Here is a 21,070-nt window from a genome sequence, read left to right as displayed (position 1 = left end):
TGTGGGACACATATTGCCGTAGAGCAGCTGGAAGTTATAATATCATGGCTATATCACCACCCGTAGGAGGAAATAGCAGAAGAAGTACTGGGGGGACTATAATGGGCACTCTAGACAATTTCCTGATAAGAGTGTCCAGTGCTTTGGCTAAAGATATTGAGCTGACAGAAAAGAGACTATCTCTTGAGAATTTACTAGACAAGCGATCATCAATGGGAAGTCTGGCAAGGGCAAGATCTCCGGCTGCCCAAGTGACTGACCTTCAGGATACATTGATTACTAGTGGAGGAGGTGATGGGAGCTGCATTTTACAATTAACAGAGTGCCCCGTACCCTCGGATACAGCTGTAAATGCTGTAACAACCGGGCCAACTAGGAGCAACCATCCCAAGAGGCACCCATTACATTAGATCAGCCAGAAGTGCCAAAACAGGGGCGGCACAGACATTGCAGAGCCTATCATCATCAAAAAGGAAACGCACAGAGGTGCGAACACAAGAAATAGGAAGAAAGGCAAAAAAAGCTAGCCCAAAGAGAATTTGACAGCCAGCTCCTCATTACGCCCGCATAATTTGGAACTGGCAAATGAAGGAGCTAATGATTTTCCAAATAAAGTAGGAGAAGCAGCGGGTGAGCCAGACTCTTCTTTTTGGAAAAGATTGGAGAGTATTGTTAAAAGGACAATTCACCCGATACATGACAGACTGGACCGGATTGAATCGAGACTGGTGTGCATGGAACTTTCGCTTGCATTAGCGCAAACAAGGGATAAGCAGGCTGGTGACTCACACTGTAAAGAGCCAAAAGGGGCAGGGCAAAGTACTGAGCGCACTAATATTAATTCTAATGTCCCATTAAACCTTGTAGTTCCCTCAATTGGCAGTCTACTTCTGCAGCAAATAATCTTTCGACAACCAGTGTAACGGGCCTGCGGATTAACCCAGCAGGGGCTCTTCAACCTGAGCAAACAGGCAGGGAAGCAACGGGGGGGGGGGGGGGAGTAATTTTGTAGCACAACTTCAACCGGTGCTAAAACCACTAATACCCCGTACTACACCCAACTCGCAAACAATAGACCTCCCTCCAGCCTCAGCCCCCTATGTGGTAATATTAGCTGGGGTGCCATCGTTAGAACAGGGAAAGAGGGAAACCTACATGGAGCTAAAAAACAAATGTACCTACTGGCTTAACACAAATCGGCCTTTACCAGTCCATATATGTGCAAAGATACTGCTGGTCAGAAGAGTTAATTGGGTGGGCAGGAAGGCAAAGTCAGTAGGGGGGGATTGTATTATTAATTTTAGGGTCCCAAGATGTGTTGAATATATATGCAATTGGGCACAAAAAGATCTTAGGTCCAGAATCCAAGCCCTCCCCCTTATGTATTTCTATGCACCAGAGCAGACCTCACAATGGGAAATGCAACAGGAAGTGAGGTACTGAATCATTACACCCCACGGAATATAAGGTTACAAAATAGGTTCGATGCCCTGTCCGGTCTGTCGGACTGTGATTGACTGCAAACTCAGAAAGGCGGCAACGGGGTGGGTATTGTCTCATCAGAATCAATACCCATAGTGGAAACAGCCAGAGGTTCTTATCCAGTCAAAGGATCAGTAAAGCTAAGTGAGTGGAATACCCTTGAACTACTGTCCTGGAATGTGGCGGGACTTTCAGCCAAATTTGAAAATAATGAATGGTTGGAATATGTAAACAGATACAATGTAATTTGTGCCCAAGAAACTTGGGAAGTGAACCCAACTAACTTTAATCTGGAGGGCTATAAACTGTTTGGTATCCCAGCCGCCAGATCCAGAGCAGGGAGAGCGAGAGGTGGTCTTCTCCTGTGGGTCCGTCTGACGGTAGAAGGAACGTGGAAGGATCTCAACTGGAAGTCAGACTGTATGTTGGCAGTACAGCTGAAAACAAGGGATCTTAATTTAATTATTGTAAATTTTTATAATGCAGGGGGGTGCAGACTGGAAGAGTTGGAAGATCGGCTAGGCACACAGATAGAGAAGATGAAAGATGTCCTAGCCCCACAAATTTTAATTGCAGGGGATTTTAATTGCCATCTATGTCCACAGCTGATACCCTTTACAGATAACTGGTCTTCTTGTAACATGGATGTGGGTGCCCATTTCGACCACACAATAGAGGGAATCAAATTTAATATAACGATGACAAACTTTGATTTGGTACACTCAATGGACCTCATACCTCTTAAAACAAAAAGTGAAGTTAACCCCACCTTTAAGGGAAGAGGGCGTAGCTCTTATATTGACTTTGTAATTGTGTCTCACTCGATAAAACAAAGAATATTAGAATTTAATATTGAGTGTAGTGGTTTCAGTGACCATAACCCCCTCACTGTGACAATGGTAATGTCGCCGGCGAATAGAGAAATAAAGAGGAGAGTAACAGATGTTAGGGAGACGGTCACTGACCAGGGCAGACGTTTAAAATGGACAAAACTGGATGGGGAAATCTTTTATAACTCGCTAGTGGTAAAGGGTTTAAAGTATTTGGAAGTATGTTTTAATTTGGACATTAGCGGGCCTCCGCTGGTTGAGGCTTTCGAGGGCATAGGACGATTAGTAGATAGCCTATTGCATGTGACGGGGAATGGCAAGGCATCAACTAAGCCTAAATTGTTTGACAAAGGATGCTCTTCAGCCCAGAGGAAGCTTAAAGCTGTACTAAAACAAAAACCTAGAGATGGCTTAAAGATCATCCGCTGCAGACTACAATATAAACAAGAAGTTAGGCGTCGAAAAAAAGCCATCCAAATTAAGACGTGGGAAGATCGTGAGGTAGCGGAAAAAAGGGATCTTTCTGGGGTTTGGTCAATAATTAGACCCTGCTTCCAAGAAGGGAACAGCCCTAGTATAGCATCAACTGTACTGCCCGAGCAATGGGTAGAGCATTTTGGTAGTCTATACAACAGAGGCACCCAGATGGAAGGAGAGCAGGATGCCCATAGGGAGATGAGCGCAGAGATCCTTTTACCCTAAAAGAGATTAAGGGGGGTATTAAGGGCCTTACCCGTAACAAAGTTCCTGGCCTGGATGGGATTCCACCGGACATCTTTTTAAGCAAGATAGAATTATGGGGCCCGGTATTGACAAGAGTAATTAATGCTGCTATTGCCTCTGGTCTACCCCGCTCATGGTCGACTGCTATAATAGTCCCAATTTTTAAGAAGGGTTGTAGGGATAACCTTCAATGTTATAGGCCCATTTCCTTGATAGACGTAACAGCCAAGGTAATGGGTAGGGTTATCCTGAATCGTCTCATGAGTTGGGAAGAAGAAAACTGATTTTAACTGAAGTACAGTATGGTTTTCGGGCCGGCGGATCCACGATAGACCAGTGCATAAATTTATATTTATTGGTCACAAAGTATACAGTGGCCAGTAATGAGAAAATATATTTAGCCTTTATGGATCTGGCTGCGGTATTCGACTGTGTAAATCGATCGAAGCTGTGGACTATATTGTCGGGCCTTGGCGCCGATGCTGGTCTCATTCACATCTTGAGAGCCCTCCATCAGAACACCACTGCAAAAGTGAGGTACAACCTGGAGGGAGGTCTGACCGAGCCTTTCAAATGCACAAGTGGGTTAGGCATTGTTGTATATTAGCACCCTTTCTTTTCCATTTATATTAACGGGCTTGAAAGTTTTTTAATTAATTTAAAAGTGGACTCCCCCAGAATAGGAAACAGACCAGTGCCTGTCCTGCTTTACGCAGACGATGCGGCCCTGTTGGCGCGCACGCCAACGGGTCTGCAGCGGCTGATTGATGGGTTCGTCGAGTTCATGAGTAGTTTAGATCTATCCGCAAACATGACGAAATCATATGTCATGGAGATGGGCCCAAAACAAAATAGGAAAGATTTTAACTACAGAATAGGTTCCACAAGTCTGACAAAAGTCCAGACTTGTTTATATTTGGGCATTTTATTTGACAGAAATCTGACTTTTAAACCTTTGATTGAGGGGCATAGAAATAAGCTAGCAGCTAGTTCTGGAGCGATCATGAATTTTGGTCGCCGATTGGGTCGTTGGTCACCCGAACAATTGTTGACCATGTACAACTTGGTTTCTGTTGCCAAAGCTGTATATGGGGCTGAACTGTGGGGGATGGCGAATGTAGATAAATTGCAAATAAAGGAAAATAAACAGTTGAGGAGGCTTTTAAAAGTTCCTCAATGCGTATCATCCCACATAGTACATGAGGAACTAGGCTGTAAGTATTTGGAAGCCAGAGCAAGAAATAGGCCCTTGGTGGCCCGGTTAAAACTATGGGTTAACCAGGAAGCAAACTTAACCCAGCAATTAATTCTAGATTGCATGGGCAGGGAGAAAGGTTTGTCCCTTCCCTGGTTGAAATACGTGAAAAGGGGCTTTGAGGGTATTGGTTGTGGAAACCTGTTTTCAAACCCACAAAGTATCATCAAACTGGATCAAGCAAGAGTGAATGAGAAACTTGTCAAACACAAAGCTACTATACGGGAAGCTCACGCAAATAACATGCAGACCATTCAGGCGCATGCGAGAGTAAGATCCTGTAGTGGGGGCTAGAGCCCTACCTTGCCCTTGTATATAATCCACATGATAGGTTTCTTTTAACGCGTTTTAGACTCAACTTATTTCACCATTTATTAGCCGACCCCGTGTGCTTCACCGATTCAGTTGAGTCAAAGGGTCCCTGCGGCTGCGATCGTCAATCTCCGCAGGATTCCCTTCATTTTGTATTATTATGCCCATTTTACTTAATGCCCAGGCGCGGTTTTTTAATTGATCTTTTAAAAAAGGCTCATTTTAACTCAGCAAGAGATGCCCTTGCTTTTTAAAAAATGTCTAGAGATCCCCTTACCTTATTCTGTGTAACAATTTTTTTAAGAACCTCAGTTAATCTAAGGTCCACTATGGGAACATGATAATTGTTATTGTATCGAGAATTGAGAAAACAGTCTTTTTAATTCCCTCCATTTATATGAATTGATGGACTAAGTGTGTTGTGTTTTAAAGAAATGTTTGTATATTTTAAAAGCTGTACTTTTATGGTGTTATTCAAATGCCGAATAAAGACTATTGACTGACTGACACTATGATATAGGGGTGTCCAACTTATAAGAGGAAGGGGCTAACCATGTTTTCATCAGATACTAGGCGGGACACAACATCCCAAAAAGTGACATCACATTACCTTTCTAGTGCCAATGTAAACCACGTTTGCATTTGGCATTTAAATTGTTTATAAATGACAGAAACTAGGACATTGGCATACTTCTGAGTAGGTGGAACAGTTCTGATGACAGTGTTACTAATTTGGCACTGTCTATAAGACTAGTAGTGCTGAGACCCCAGTGTGCTTCCCAGGTGTGCACCAGTACCTGCCCGTTGTTCATGAGACTGGCTACATGTAAAGGCCTTACTGGTACAGCTCGTGAGAGGGTGGCATCCCTGTGCCAAGTCACTTGGAGTTCTCTTTAAGAGGGTTGCAAATCTAAAAACTGGCAGCCAGTCTTGCCCTTCTAGCTCATTCCAAACAGTTGTAAATCACTAGCCATGGAAATATACAAGTTGTTGAATGTATGTTAAATATCATAAACAAAAGCAAACAAATGACTTTTGACAAGGACAAAAGGAAAACACACTGTTGGCGAAGTATGCTGTGTGGATGGCTGGCCTGCCTGGTTTCAGTAAGATGAGAGGTGAGGAGGCCGCTTTATCAAGGATAACCTCACCATTCCGTGAGTGGCGGCAGCCAAGCAAGAATCGCAGTGTTTGCCTCGGTCGGTCTTGGAGTGGCACTCTCTGACAATGAAAGGCCATTTTTCTTCGCCTATTTGCAGCTTTCTTTAAGCAACATATAGAGCGGTCACTGTGTCACAATACATCAGAGGTCTTCTGGAGGAGCGCGCCCTTGCCTACTGGTTATGATGATAAATAAATCTGCTGGCTGGATGGAAGGCATTGGTGGGCTCTATGTTGCACAACACTGGCCTAATAAATGCAGTCTATGTCCAGATGAATACATACCACACAGACTTCAGGTATTAGCCAGAATAATTGTATGTGATGAACTTTCAAACTTACAACCCTGAGGAAGACCTAGGCTTTAGGTGACGCAGAAGGTGAAACACGTCCGCTAAAAGATTTCTGCATTATAACCAGCCTGTTTTAAGTTCAAGCTAAAAAAAAAGCTGTACTATATAAACTGCTGTCATTCAAACTTGTGACGAGCAAAAACCAAAACTAAAAACAAAATCATTTTAAATGAAAATATGTGTCTTGCGAATGTATCTGGCTCAACAAGAAATCAATGTCCCGTATAACAAAGATTATTACATCTATTACATCTAAGAAGGGGCGTGGCTTGACCGCCGATGGGAATAGACGCGTGAGCTCTGAGCTCCGTCACGGCCTTCCCCATTTATCCTGCTCTGAATCCTCCTGCTGACCCTGCTGGCTGGGGTTTGACCACATCCCCACCCGCGGACACTGAGGCTCGCTCTGGGGCGGTAAAGTCGTCCCGGCGGCGGTGTGGGGACGCGCCGAGCCCGGGCTCTCCTGAACAGCTCCGGCCATCTTGTGCGGCCTGTGTGCCCTGCTTCATCCCCGGCATAGATTACGCAGGTGGCCGACCTGCAGTGGGAGCTGCCCGGCCGCCGGCTGCTACGAGGGTCGGGACTGCAGCTTCACGACCGGATTGCCAGCGGTGGTGGATGAGCTGCCCCGCAGAGGAGCTGAGGCGAGATCTGCCTGGGGAACCCCATTGGTGAGAGGGCTGACCGCCTCCTGTGACTGCGGGGGCATCCCGGACTCGGGACCGGGGAGATTCCCTGTTCGTACCCTGGGGACGGCGGACGGCCGAAAGTGCTTTGCTGGCACCGGACTCTTCCCCTGTGGGACTGGCGTGGTCTGCCGGCGGCGAGAGACCTGAAGGGTCAGCACTGTGGACCTCTGCCGTGGTTGGAGCCTGAGGGGCCCCGCCGGACGCTGCTGGCGTGGGAGCTGGGACCCAGACGTGATCCCTGGGAGTATAGCGGGGCCTAGTCACGGGGGGCGGTTCTTACCCGGTGCACAGTGGCGTTGACCCCCCCCTAGCTGGGACCGGGACTTTCTACCACTGGTGTCGCCGCTTCACGGAGAACGCACTGACTGCCGCATAGCAGATCCCCTGTTGTGGGGTGCTGGACTCGGAGGCTCTCGGCGCTGACACGTGCGCGACGCGGGGAGTGTCCCTTGGGCTTGCAGGCCTGTGTGCTGGCCCGCCAGCGCAGCGTGCACCTTCGGCGGATTTGATTGGGGGGACGCCCTGCACCTGCTGTCGGGGAGAACTGAGACCGGCTACCATCATGGGGAAGCGCCTGAAGCCTCCTCCGGACGCTGCGGGGGGGAACGGCGAGCAGTCAAGACTCCACAATGGATCGACGCCGGGCCTACCACAGGACCAACTGGAGCAGATATTGAAGGCCATCGCCGACACCAGAGAGGCCTTGCACCATGTTATCGGGCAGGTATCCACGAGTTTGGGGCTCCTGCGGGCGGACCACGGCAAACTGGCGGACCGGGTCAAGCAGGCCGAGATTCGGATGGATGCACTGGAACCCACGACCAAGGCGACTGAGGCTTCGCTGGGGGAGCTGCAAGAACGGGTGCACCTGCTGGAACAGAGGGCGGAGGATGCAGAGGGACGCAACCGCCGCAACAATATACGCGTGGTTGGCCTGCCTGAAAAAATTGAAGGGGCAGACATGTTGGGATACCTGGAGTCCTGGCTGTGTGACGTGGTGGTCCCGGAGGGTCTGACGCCGTTCTACACGCTGGAGCGCGCCCACCGGGTGCCGGCTCGGCCCCCGGCTGAGGGTCGGCCTCCTCGGCCGGTGGTGGCGCGCTTGCTGCACTACAGGGATCGTGATCTTATTCTGCAAAAGTCGCGGGCACTGGGGCCCTATAAGGTGGACAACGTCCAGGTTTCCATCTACCCGGACTATTCTTTTGAGGTTCAGAGGCAGCGCTCAACCTTTCTGGCAATCAAGAGGGCTCTGCGGGAGGAGGGTATCCGTTACTCTCTCTTATTCCCAGCCCGCCTGCGGATCATAATGGAAGGTAAATCCTCCTTCTACAATTCTCCCGACGAAGTATGGGACTGGCTGGAATTATACAGCACTGGTGCGGATGCTCATCTTACATCGGGGGAGTCGCGGAGGGTGGCACGAGATCTAGGCGGACCAGGAGACGACCACCGAATGCTCGGACACCCTCCGTCTCACAGACTGAGCTGGAACGCAAGGAGGCCCTCCGGGCGGTCTCTACCATTTCCAAGACAGTGGGATCGACGTCAGCGTTGGAGTCGGGCTCCCGTGGGGGCTCTGAGGAGGCGGCATCGGAGGAGTCGGGTGCTGGTGGCCCCGGGCCGCCCCATGTCACACCTGGAACTGCAGATGACTTACTAGACGAATGATCCTAATGCCCCCCCCCCGAAGTGGTATTGTATATGCTGCTGTGTTCCTGATTTGTGTTTGGGGCAGAGACATGTAGCCTGGGTGGGCAGGGAACTGTTGCTGGGCGGCTGCCTTACGCCCTTTGTGGCTCCTTCCGCCGACGGGGTGGGGATGTGGGGCACCTAGGGCACACTGGGGAGGGCCGGTCGGGAGGCGTATGTAGATCGCGGTCTGTTGGAAATAGCGACAGGCCACCCCCCCCTATCTCACACCTCTTGTGGGACTCTGGTAGTTACCAGAGACTGTTTTTCTTGGGATTCTGACTTTTGGATGGGTTTCTGCTGTTTGGGGCCTATTCTGGGGATGGGGGGGACACGGGACTGTTGGGTGGTCTTAGGGTTCTGGTTTTGAGGTGTTGTCAGTGTGCCTAGGATTTTTTCTTTATTCAGAACTGTACTTGCTATTGTGAATGGGGACCTTACCTGAGCTGAAGTGTGTGACCTGGAATGTGCGGGACTGAATTCCATGCTGAAACGTCACAAGGTGCATGCCTATCTTGTTCGTAGGGGGATTCAGGTGGCCTTCCTGCAGGAAACCCATATTGACCAAGCAGAGGGGCGGGCTCTGCAGCGCAGGTGGCGGGGACAGCTGTTTTACACAGTATACTCAGCCTTTGCAAGGGGAGTTTTGATTTGGGTGCGGGCGGGGGTTCCCTTCCAACCCTTGATGACAGTGATCGATCCTATGGGGAGGTTTGTGGCTGTACAGGGCCGCCTAGATGGGAGGGACGTGACGCTCTGCAGCGTCTACGCCCCAAATGTGGAACAGCCTGCCTTTTTTGCGCGATTGTCCGGGAAACTGGCGACAGTCCTGGCCAATACGGTCCTACTGGGGGGGGATTTTAACTCTGTATTGGATGTGGAATTAGATAGATCTCACCCACCACTGGCGCAAGGCGGCAGCTCACAGGCTAGCGAAGAGTAGGGGAGAGTGGCAAAGTAGCTGGGGCCTGGTTGATGCATGGCGAACTCAACACCCTACAGAGAGGGATTTTTCCTTTTATTCCCCCCCACACGCTCTGCATGTTCGCCTTGACAGCATTCTCTGCTCGCCGGATGCTCAGTGCTTAGTCCGCCACAGCGAATACCTGGCTAAAACGATATCCAACGATAACCCTTGCTTGGTAGTGGTCCAATGGACGCGGCAACGCCAAGCCTTCCCGACGTGGCTGTTAAACCCGTTGGCGTTGGAGGATGCGGCATTTAAGGCTGATGTATGCATTGGGGTGGAAGGCTATTTCGATGCTAATGTGGGCACAGCTTCAAGTAGGGCGCTAGAGTGGGACGCCTTTAAGGCAGTAGTTTGGGGCATTTGTAATTCGGCTACCGCGGGAGTCCGTAAGACCCTCCTGTAGGATGTTGCGCGAAGCGAGGATCGCTTACGCGAGGAGGAACAACGTAATCACGTGACTCCTGAGGCTCACGGAGCGGTTTCGGCCGCGCGGGAGGAAGTGGCGGCAGCAATGGAGAAGCTGCGCTGCTTTGACTATAAGGAGTTTCTGGTTAGAGCTCATGCTGAACGAGACAAGGTGGGCTCGCTGCTGGCATGGTTGGCCAATCCTGGGACCCGAGGCACTCCGATTGTAGCTCTGGCCACCCCAGAGGGACACATGGTTTATACTCAATCGGAGATCAACGATCAATTCTTGACATATTATGCGCACCTTTATAGGAGCGAGATGCCACGTGCGCCTGTGGAGCTAGATGAGTTCCTATTAGCGGCGCGGCTTCCCCAGCTCGACCCGGAACACGCGGACCGCTTGGGCGGGGATATCTCTGAAGGAGAGATCCGAGTGGCCATTAAACACATGGCTCGCCGCAAGACCCCTGGCACAGATGGACTACCGATTGAATTTTACGCAGCCTACGCGGATGTACTGAAACCGCGTTTACAGGCGGTTTACCGGGAGGCCTGGGACACCGGGGTCCTACCTGCGACTACTCGCGAGGCCTTGGTGATACCCTTACTGAAGCGTGGCGGCGATGCTGGCTCCCGTTCGGCCTACCGCCCACTATCCATGCTCACAACGGACTATAAGATTCTGAGCAAGGTTCTCGCGACGCAGCTTCTGGCCCACATGCGCGCTTTGGTGCACTCAGACCAGGCGGGCTTTATTCCCCAGCGCACCACCGCAACCTGTGTGCGTCGGCTGCTTCGGGTCATGGGGGGAAATGCTGCTGGCCCACCGGGTGCCGCTGTCCTTTCGATTGATTGACATCGAGAAATCATTTGACAGCGTTGAGTGGCCATAGCTGCTCCGAGTACTGGAGGCCTTCGGACTGGGCGAACGATTTGTGAAGTGGACCGCCTTGCTTTATGCCGCGGCCACTGCCCGAGTCAAGACAGGGGCCACCATTTCTGCCCCATACAGGGTAGGACGGGGGACTCGACAGGGATGCTCCTTGTCCCCCCTACTATTCGCGCTCGCTATAGAGCCCCTGGCCGCTCACGCCCGTATGGGCCGAGCGTATGAAGGCCTTCCACTGAGAGGCGACACCCATTACATCTCTCTCTATGCAGACGACTGTTTACTGTTTTTAGCCGATACTGACGATTCCCTGCATGGGGCCGAGCGCTTGCTCTCGGATTTTGGCCACCTTTCAGGACTGAGAGTCAACTGGGGGAAATCTTGCCTCTTCCCGTTGGCACTAGGGACGGATGACTCCCAACCGGAGGGTGAACTGCGATGGGAATACCATTGCCTCCCTTATCTAGGTACGCACATCTATCATTCATCGTTGGACCTCCTAGAGGGTAACATCGACAGAGCGATCCGGAGTCTGCGAAGCTGCATGGGATTCTGGCGGACGCTGCCGCTGTTGGTCGCGGGACGAGTGGCGTTACTGAAAATGGTAGCACTTCCCCGTTTATTATATCTGTTTCGCACTCTGCCGATCTGGATCCCGGCGTCGGTCTTTACCAGACTCCGCTTCCTAATCTCCGGGTTCATCTGGGGGTCGGGTAGACTGCGCGTAGCGCTGGCCACGTTGATGCGCCCCAGGGCAGACGGGGGACTTGCGGTCCAGGATTTCGAGTGGTATTACTTGGCGGCGCAGCTGCAGTGGCTTACCCAGGCAGTGGCTTTAGAATTCCGGGGTCCATAGGGGGTAGTGGGCAGACTATTTCCAAGACATGTCATCGTCTTCATAATCCTAGACCAGAAATTGGACCTTACCCAGCTCACACTGGCGAAACGTACGATTCGTAGCTGTTGGCTTCGTTGCCATAGGCGCTCCGGCACCACTCGCCCATATGCCCCTGAGATCCCGCTAGGGATGTGCACTGCCTTTCCGCACGGAGGCGACTGGTCTGCGCTGGCGACCTGGGAGAAGCTTGGCTTGCACATGCTCGGTGATCTTTACAAAGAGGGATCGCTGCTCACGTTCCAAGAGCTGCGAGACGCTTACAACCTCCCAAGAGGTGACTATCTGCTGCACGCCTCGCTGGTGGCCGGTATTCGAAAACACTGGAAGAGAGGGCTCACCGAGCCACCGACGTCAGAGTGCTGTCAATATGTGGTCATGGCTGCTGGCACTTACGAGGCAGTCACCTGCCTTTACCGAAGGCTGTCGACTGAAACCCTGCAGCCCCTGGATGGGCTGAGAGCCAAGTGGGAAGGTGATATCGGGCGACCGATCCCCGAGTCGACGTGGCCGCAGCTATTGCGGCGGGCGTGGAAAGGCACTAGGAATGCCAGGTTCCAGTTGATCCAGTTTTTCACCCTACACCGAGCATACCTAACGCCAGTTAAGATCTCGCAATATTTTGAAGGTGCATCTTCGCTCTGTCCTAGATGCGGGACAGCGGAAGCGGACTTCGCACACATGTTTTGGTCCTGTGGTGAGCTAACTGGTTACTGGGAAGCGGTGATGGCCTGCCTGAATGCTGTCACGGACCGGCAGATTGACGCGGATGTAGGCGCTTGCTTATCGTTATGGTTCCCTCACACCCCCCGTACTCGCGTTACCAGTAAGTTTTACGACTTGGGCTTGATACTAGCCAAACGAGAGATCACCATGCAGTGGAAATCTAGCCAGGGACCCAGCTACTTGCGTTGGAGGACCACTCTGGTGCGGTCGGCGAAAGCGGAGAGCGCGTTGCGGCTGCAACAGGCCAGGCGCCTAGATAATGACAAGGCCTTAGAGGTGGCTAGAGCGTGGGAGGCCCTAGTGATTGCGCTCCAGTTGCCTGAGAGCGAACTGAGTGAGGATGAGGGAGTAGCGACACCGTAGGGATATTATTTTAAGGGGTACCCCACTTCCAGCGAGGCACACAATCGCAACAAGTAACGATAGAGGTTCTGAGAGATCGGATCCCCCATTGATATGCACTACTTACCTTTTACAATTGTTCTTATCAGGGAGGTAACTCACTGTTGGTTCTCAGCTGCTTGAGAGAGAGGACAACGGCACACTGACTAGGGGGGGTGGGACACAGGGAGGGAACGGTTTGGGGGATTGTTATATATAAAAGGCATCTTGTCAGAAATGCATTGTTATCCTAAAATGTCGGTTATTACTGCATTGTTTTATCCTTTGCACTGAACTATTTTCGACCTTGACTGCCAATAAAAATTGTTTTTACAAAAATAAATCTATTACATCTAAGAAGCAAGACAACAAAAGTATCCTACATTTTTCATGATGTGAATATCTTGATATTAAGAAAAAACCTAGAGCTAACCAATACTGGAAGCACTCACATATATACAGATCAAACAAAAACGGAGGAGTTCTACCCCTTGATGGCCTTTTCTTATGAAACATTCCCAAAGCCAACTGGTAGTGAGCCAGGGGTAAATGTGATTACTAATAGGACAAAGGAATCTGGCAGAGCAGCTTATGTGGGAATCCAAAGACTAGGGCAAGGAAAAGTATTTTTTACTCTACTTAACAGTTAAAAGAAGCACATTGAGGGAACAGTGGCACCACAGGGACAAGCTCCAAGGGGACAGAGAGCAGAGATGGATTGGATCCCAAGGTGCATTGTTATCACTGAATTGCTTTACACTTTATAGAAAAAAAGTTTAGGTATAGACCAGTCAATTACCGCAAATAGACGAGACAATGCAGGCTAGATTGGCCAGCCATCCGATTCCAAAGAGAAAATGATCATCTGACCACTTTCTTTCAGCCGGCCTGAGGGCTACTTGCAACTGCTTTATATATCCCAAGTGAGCAATCTCCTTACAGGAGGTGCAGGAGCCCTCGTAGGCTAGTTCTGAACCACACGCAGTTTAAGGAAACCCGTTCTTTAACTGACCACTGAGCTACTGCAAGCATCACCTGGCTATTCTACTGCAAAATGTAGTCAAACATCTACTGTGCAGAATGACCACCGTAGCTTTGCATAAGCAATGAGCAGTTCTTCAGGGACATCACAATGATCTCACAGCATGATCAGGCACGGGCAGGATCAGCTTCTCCAAAGACTCAAAAACAGCCTCAGATCAGCTGCAGCAAATTTATTTTAAAAAGTACAGATGGTCGGAAGCCAGAATTCTCTACAATAACCTACAACGGCCCGGAAACAAGGAAGTGGCGAGGCAGAATTAAAAACGTTATTCTTAGAGTATTTAATTGGCAAAGATGTCCTAAACGGCTCTGGGATGAAACGCGGCGGCTGTACTGTGCTTTGTTTATCTGATGAAAAAAGAGATCTAACTGAGGAACCTCTACTCTCGAGACTTATTGGAATTTGGACTTTATATCGGTCTTTATTGAACCATATGTTGTGGTGCACCTGTGCTTTCATGCTTAAGTAATTCACTATGGGGTACACCTATCATTAGACAATTCTCTTGGGACACTATCTACATCACCAGTTCGAAACCTTATTGCCACTCAAAATTGTCAACTAGTTTCCGAGATACCTACAGTTCACCCATTGTGGAGTCAAAAGAGGCACGGTGCAGTATCTGTGTCAAAACTCCGACAGGAGGGATTACAGTTTCAGTCTGGCTCTCTATGGCATTTACTCCTTGATATGATCTGCCACTGCAAGCTTGTCCTGCAGCATCACCTTAGGATCAAGATGGAAACTTTTTTTTAACTAGCAGAACAAATACCACGCTGACCCATTAATGTACATTTTTCATAGAAACAAATTGTAGAAACGTCAAACTTCAGAGCGTAGGGTCTTCATATAATTGTCTGGAGTAACTCTGATAGGGGGCATGTTCTTTATTTCATCTTAGGCTGCAGCACCAGTGGGTAGGTCCATCCTCCCTCTTAACTGTCAATATTTACTAGAGTTCACTTCATGCCATATACCAACATGTTATTACACCATTCACTCTCGGTATTCTAGGCACCAGATCAGACATAAAAACAACAAAACAAAGAACAGCCATTTCCCTTTCATTTAAACTCAAGTAACAGTCATTCACAAACACCAACATGTCTACTGAACACATTCATCCAACAACACTTGTTAAACTTTCCAGTACCCATGCACAAGGAAACAAACAGTCCCAAAAAATATACTACGGTCAAGACATGAGGCTCCCCACACCTAATGTCAGACAAAGAAACAAGACAACAACTAGGTTGTGATTAGCACTGCACAACAGTGGAAGACCCACAAGTCTGGCGACCTCCTCGGACAAGAGGCCCTACTACTATGTGCCTGCACATTTACAAGACGCCTCAAAACATCTATGCATGCAGGACATCTAGTCACAGATTCCCAGTTACACCACAGCTAGTGCACGGAACCAAACAGCTTTCGTCAACAAAGGGTTTGCCCATCATCCCCAAGTCTACGCACTTAAGGCACGCAAACAAAAGTTTAACCGCACAACACCCCAAATCAAAATTCATTGTCAAGACTCCAACTCAAAAATCTGTTAACTCTCATACAAAATGTTCTAGGACATCCACCTCACTTTTCTAAACTACACAAGGCAACACGTGGAGGTCCCTCCTCATCTCTAGGACCTAATAGGGAACAAAACATTTGTTTGCATTCATTCAGTTGTCATGCCTTTTTTTTTTTTCAATGAATATTTCCTCGTGGACTACACTTTCATCGTAGACCATCTCATTTTACGCAATTTTGTTGTAAGTAATATGAAAAATACATAAGTAATGGTATATACTTTTTTATTTTTAAAATTGGTTGGGGCAGTGATAAAGGGATACAAGTGCAAAGGTAAGGGACAATGGTGTTAGAGGTTAAAAGTAAAAATCAGAAAGAGTAAAGTTTAAGAATAAGGGTTCTAAGAATAAAGTTTCTAAGGGCTTAAAGCTGCGAAGAAGTAGTAACCAACAGCAGCAGGTGAGGAAAGGACATGTTCCTTTCAGAACACCAGCTGCACCACTAACAGCTATGCCACTGCTCATACTGATCATCACACTTCTAATTCGAGAAGCCACGGTGAGAAGTACTCTTTCTACACTCTTTCTACACACAACACTTTTCTGATGCCAAGTGTGTTACTTGGCACCCCAGGTACGCTTTAAAAAAATACATTTATGGGAACAATGCTATAAGGAATAGATGATAAATATGCCTGCGATGGAGTTCAATTCAGCTATGCATTGCACCTTTTGCTAAAGAAGGACTCATAAAACATGCACAATAGTTTAAAAATCAGATATTGCATTGAACAAGTAGTTGCTGTAGGGTTGACGGATGGCTGGATGCAGTCTAATGAGTTCTTTGAGATTCGAAGCCCCCCCTTCTGTGGCTTGCAAAAGCAGTTGTCCAGACACAAAACAAAAAAACAAGCACTGGCAAAGCCAATAAGTCGGCACTGTCAAGCTTGCTATGCTCTTTATTATTGATTTTTTGTGAACATAAAAATATTCACCAGCAACCTAGGCACCACGCCATTGGTACTTTAGGCCACTGCTTTTTAGTCATCTATGCACATTAAACCTGGAACAATACCATGACGATTGATGTAGTAGGCCATCCCACAGCCCCATGTGACAGAAATGATGTGGTGGGAAAAGCAAAATGTGAATGACCCTCAAAAAGACCCATAGATGAAGAGAGCTTACTGAAAGCCCCTCTATGCATGTTCATCTGCAGTTTGATATGATTTTGGAAAACATGAGGCTGGCAAGACAGCTGAAGCGGTCTGTAGACGAGACCCAACTAGTGAAAAATCTTCGCAAAAAAAAATTGCTTTGTAATGTAAAGACCTTCTGTGACTGGGTCTTATGGCTCCATTATAGTGATGCCACAGTCAGAAGTTCAAATCCAGGTAGTTTGAATTAGCTCTTCACCTTTCCTAGGTCAATTAAATCAGTACCACCAAGTAGAGTAATAGTATACATAGGTTATTCCGCTCCAGGAAATCCTAGGGTGAACATGCGCTTTACAAATCTGTGTCGGGTAAAGAAGAATTTCATGTTCGTCCCTGGGTTTAGTTTCACTTTAGCTCATCTGTCAGAAAATGTGACGTTGAAGTTAAGGATTACATTCTGTCAGCAGTCTGATGAGAAAACACTAGCATTTCTAGACCTACTTTAAGGCTTATTTCCTTTTTATCGAAAGAGGTGGCCAGCTCGCATCACTTTCAGAAACTCCAAGCATGATAACCTTTTGAAAACGTATTTGATTTCCAAATGTTACACAAAAAAATAAAAGGGAGTAAACAAACAAAAGAATGCATATACACCAAAAGATAGGCCTACATGGATGTTAGGTGACATTGCAACATGTTGATGGCCGCTCAAAGTCATGTAGGGAATGGTACTGAGCTTAGCTACTCTATACCAGCAGGCCACTGACTGCTCTAAATGAGGAAAAAGTGCGTAAGCAGAAGCATCAGAGACACTTCCCAGGCGCGCTGAATGGGACATGTGCTGACTGGCGGAGACGCATGGGCGCTCGCACTTTGGAAGGACGCCCCACCAGCAGGGGGGTGATCAGGAGATTTGAATTAGTCAAGCGTTCTAGGCAGCATAAGGTTATACTGAAGTGTGCCTTCGTCAGCGTCACTCTGAGGCTGCAAAGGCCATTTCAGACAGGAAGCAGGCGGCAGCATGCACTGACTCTGGAGAACTTTACAATTAGACACACTGATTTCAGGGCAAATAATGTGGGAGCCATGACCAGACCTCCTTTTCCAGAGCGGCAGCAAAAATGTAAACATCTTTGAAAAGTGTGGGCAGATCCATAACATGATGGACACATCAAGGCAACATCTGAAGCGGACTCACCCACACAATCCAATGTCAGAAGGGGGCCGACCCAAAGCCCGTGTCTGTGCATTTCATTTAGTGCTGTTTCGTTTCGATATGGTGCTTTTCATACAGCTAAACTTGTTTGTAGCCGGACCTGAAAATGACAAATGCTAAAAGTCTACTGATACTTGTGTAATGGCAAGAGCAGATACTGGTGCAAAGGATGCCACAGGACGACTCTGATCAAGGACAGACAGTCCAGTTTGGGTATCCAAGTGGTAAGCCACCCACCAGGTACAAGACAGAAGGAACTGTCAAACACAATGGGTGAAACACAATATAAATAAGCTTTAAATAAAGAGATTACAATGGTCTTCGGTGAGTGACCTCAAGATGTCCATGACAAACAAAGAAAGAAAGACGTGCTTCCTTATTAGCGCAACAAAAGGAGTCTTAATGAAAGCATATATTGGTCTCAAAAGCAAAAATGTCAATTTGTTGAACCCCTCACATTGCAAATAAGAAGGACGGCACACCCTGAAGAAAGCTCCATTCCCAAGAGGAATAAGTCTGTATTTTAGTTGTGCTCTTGACCAAGACTACTCTGAGAGCTACACGATCAGGTAACAAAAAAACAGCCAATAAGTGCCACCATGCTTGTTGCTCTTAACCCGGTGGTGATGTAGCCTGCGTCCTGCATGCACTGCTCAAAGATCAGAAAAGTAATGATCCAGGGTGTCAAGCAACTAACTGTGTGTTACTAGGGTTCTACTGCCTATGATTAATACCTCAGATTTATCAAAGTTTAATTTTAATAAATAGTGACCTATCTAATCCACTATAGATGAGAGAGAAGATTTGAAAGTAGATGAGGTGGTTCCTTATCTTAGTCAACACTGAGGAGGATACTTATATAATTGGCAATTGGGAACAATTTGTATAGTCAAAGATTGACCTCTATAGTTCTTTCTGAAATTAAGATGTTGGACCACTACAGAGCACCACTCTGGTTTCCTATAACAGCCAGGCCTGGAGACAGCATCATATGGTCCATTGTATCATATGCCACAGAGAGAATCCATCAAATGTCTGACAAAGCTCGTCCTTGGGGTTATTAGAACATATTCAATGCTCCTTGTCAGGGTTAAATCCAAGGTTAGAGGAGATGCAGTACTGTATGATGTTACTTCCTACACTGAGAAGCAGTACACCCTCCATAAATTAGTTAAACTAGGCAAACTGGATATTGTCTGTTATTGCTCGGAACAAGTAACGAGCTAAAAGTTTTATTGTTACAGAGTAGGACCAGTTCACTTATCAGGAAGTTGTGACATTAATCCAGGGGCAAAGCCAGAAGATGAGCTGTGGCCAGCAGCAGAATTCAATACCAACCGAGCATTGAAAAATCTGAACACTTAAGTAGATCATCATCATCTCTGAAGCCAAGAAGGTATGGAAAATATTTACCAACTGGTCCACCTTTAATGCAGCAATACGATATTGAGGACAGTTTGATAGGCAGCTTTGCTGGGATACACCAATGTCCAGAATAATGAAATTGGAATCTCAAAACTAAAGAGGTCAGAATATCGGAGAGCAAGTCCCTGTAGGCAAATGCAAAAGAAGAAAAAACGAAATGTGTTTAGGCCAATGGTCTAGGATACAATCGAAATTGTACAGAGTAGATGGCTGAGGAAGCTGTGACTAGAACCACGCCAGAAACTAAATAAGATACTGCAGACTGTCAAAGGGCCAGAGCAGTTTATTCCTAAATCCCAGAAAGCCTTCATATTTTGCGCCCAAAATACCCTGAGGCCACTGTGTCTGGGAGGGTGAGACAAGAGAGAAGTAGCAGACAGCCTCACAAAGTGGACCAAACATCCTCCAGACATTTAAACTCTTCCTGAAAAAGGTGTGTCATCTCAGAGCACACAAGCATGGGTGATACCAATCACGTCATGACCTTCTACCCAGACTGTAGCCTCCACAGAAACTGCCACTGGCAAAGACTTTGTAGCCAATGAAGAGACTATGTCTCTCATCTATTGGTGAATGGGATTTAAATAAAGAAAATTTGCAGGCGACATAATGGAGGGCTTGATAGCCCGTCATGTTCCTTTCTTGAGCCCTTTATTCATATGGTTGTTAATACCACAGCTTTGCTTGGCTCCTTTGATCCACATAGTAACTTGCAAGAATTACCAGCTTATTGCTCTTCTGTGACACTCGTGGGCCCCTCTAAAAGCCTATTATGGGCATCCCTTTGGATGGGCTCAGTATACCACTGAGCAACAGCAACTTTAAAGCACACTCAACAAATTTGTTTGAGGGGGCACCTTGGCAATATTGTTGAGTGTTTGTCAATTTAAGACACCCCAGAGTAAGCAGAAAAGTTTAGTTGGTTCTTTCAAAACCTTGGCACCTTTTCACTCGCAGGCTGATGAAATATGTCACGAGGAATATGGTCTCTTGATGCCTATGTAAACCATCAGAACATGCACCAATTAGCTTAGGTTAAGTCAGAACTTCATAATGGGCCAGAAAGATCTGGCTGTCTGGACAACACAGGGAAACGTTATCACATAACAAGTGAACCTTGAAAGAATCCCTAGTATGATTCCAAAGAGACACCGAAGCATTGCACCAATCAGGAGGTCTTGACCAAGAAGACTTGTCCACCCAAAACAAATGGAGCGCAGTCCGGTGAAAAAGTTTATGTTCATTTATGCTGCTGCTTTGTAAAATAATCTTGGAAATCGTACAATAACTACCTTACCACCAGTCACCAGAGAATGCTGTACATCAGAATCAGAGTTGAACGGGAAAATATCTGAGAAGAGGCACTCGAAGCATGCCAGAGGGGATCTCTGAAACATAAATTACATTTGTGTAAACCACATCTAGCTCTGCCATGGACCAGTAAGCAACTGGTACTAGAAAGAGCCTAGTAGGAATGAAACACACAAAGTTGACAAAAAACCTGCTAAGATAGAAGGACCTAAGGAAGTCAACAGAAACGCAAGACGTAGATATGAACAGATGCCTGCTGTGCATGTATCCCCAAAAATAAAATGTTTATAGTGGGGGAAAAAACATGTTTCAGGCTTGGGAAATGTAATATCAGACTGTCCACATAAAGAAGGAATGGACATCTAGCTAAATTATATTTCCCCTAAAAATCATGGCAAGAACCTACATTTTACTATGTTTTGGTTACATCAAAATGTAGTTTTCCCATTTTCTTTTACAAACTGCAGCATTTGGACATTTTCACAATATCGTAGGTTTCGGTGGCGGGTACTGTACAAATATGCCAAGTGACATGAATATTTATCAATAAAGAGCAGGTAATATTAGGTGGCAAAGATGTGGATGGATCTGATGAGAGATAAATAAGCATGCAAATAATTTATTTCA

At 47.4% G+C, this 21,070-nt stretch overlaps 1 protein-coding gene across 2 annotated transcripts in view; it reads right to left on the bottom strand.

Moving 5' to 3' along the window:
* Positions 1 to 21,070, bottom strand: part of ARHGAP21 (Rho GTPase activating protein 21) — a 545,637-nt gene that overhangs the window by 264,524 nt on the left and 260,043 nt on the right. The gene's annotated exons all lie outside the window — the stretch shown is intronic.

This window comes from Lissotriton helveticus, chromosome 10 (genome assembly GCF_964261635.1).
Source record: "Lissotriton helveticus chromosome 10, aLisHel1.1, whole genome shotgun sequence".
NCBI classification, from domain to species: Eukaryota; Metazoa; Chordata; class Amphibia; order Caudata; family Salamandridae; genus Lissotriton; species Lissotriton helveticus.
The sequence above is the reverse complement of the archived record's forward strand: the minus strand, read 5'-3'. Positions and strand labels throughout refer to the sequence as shown.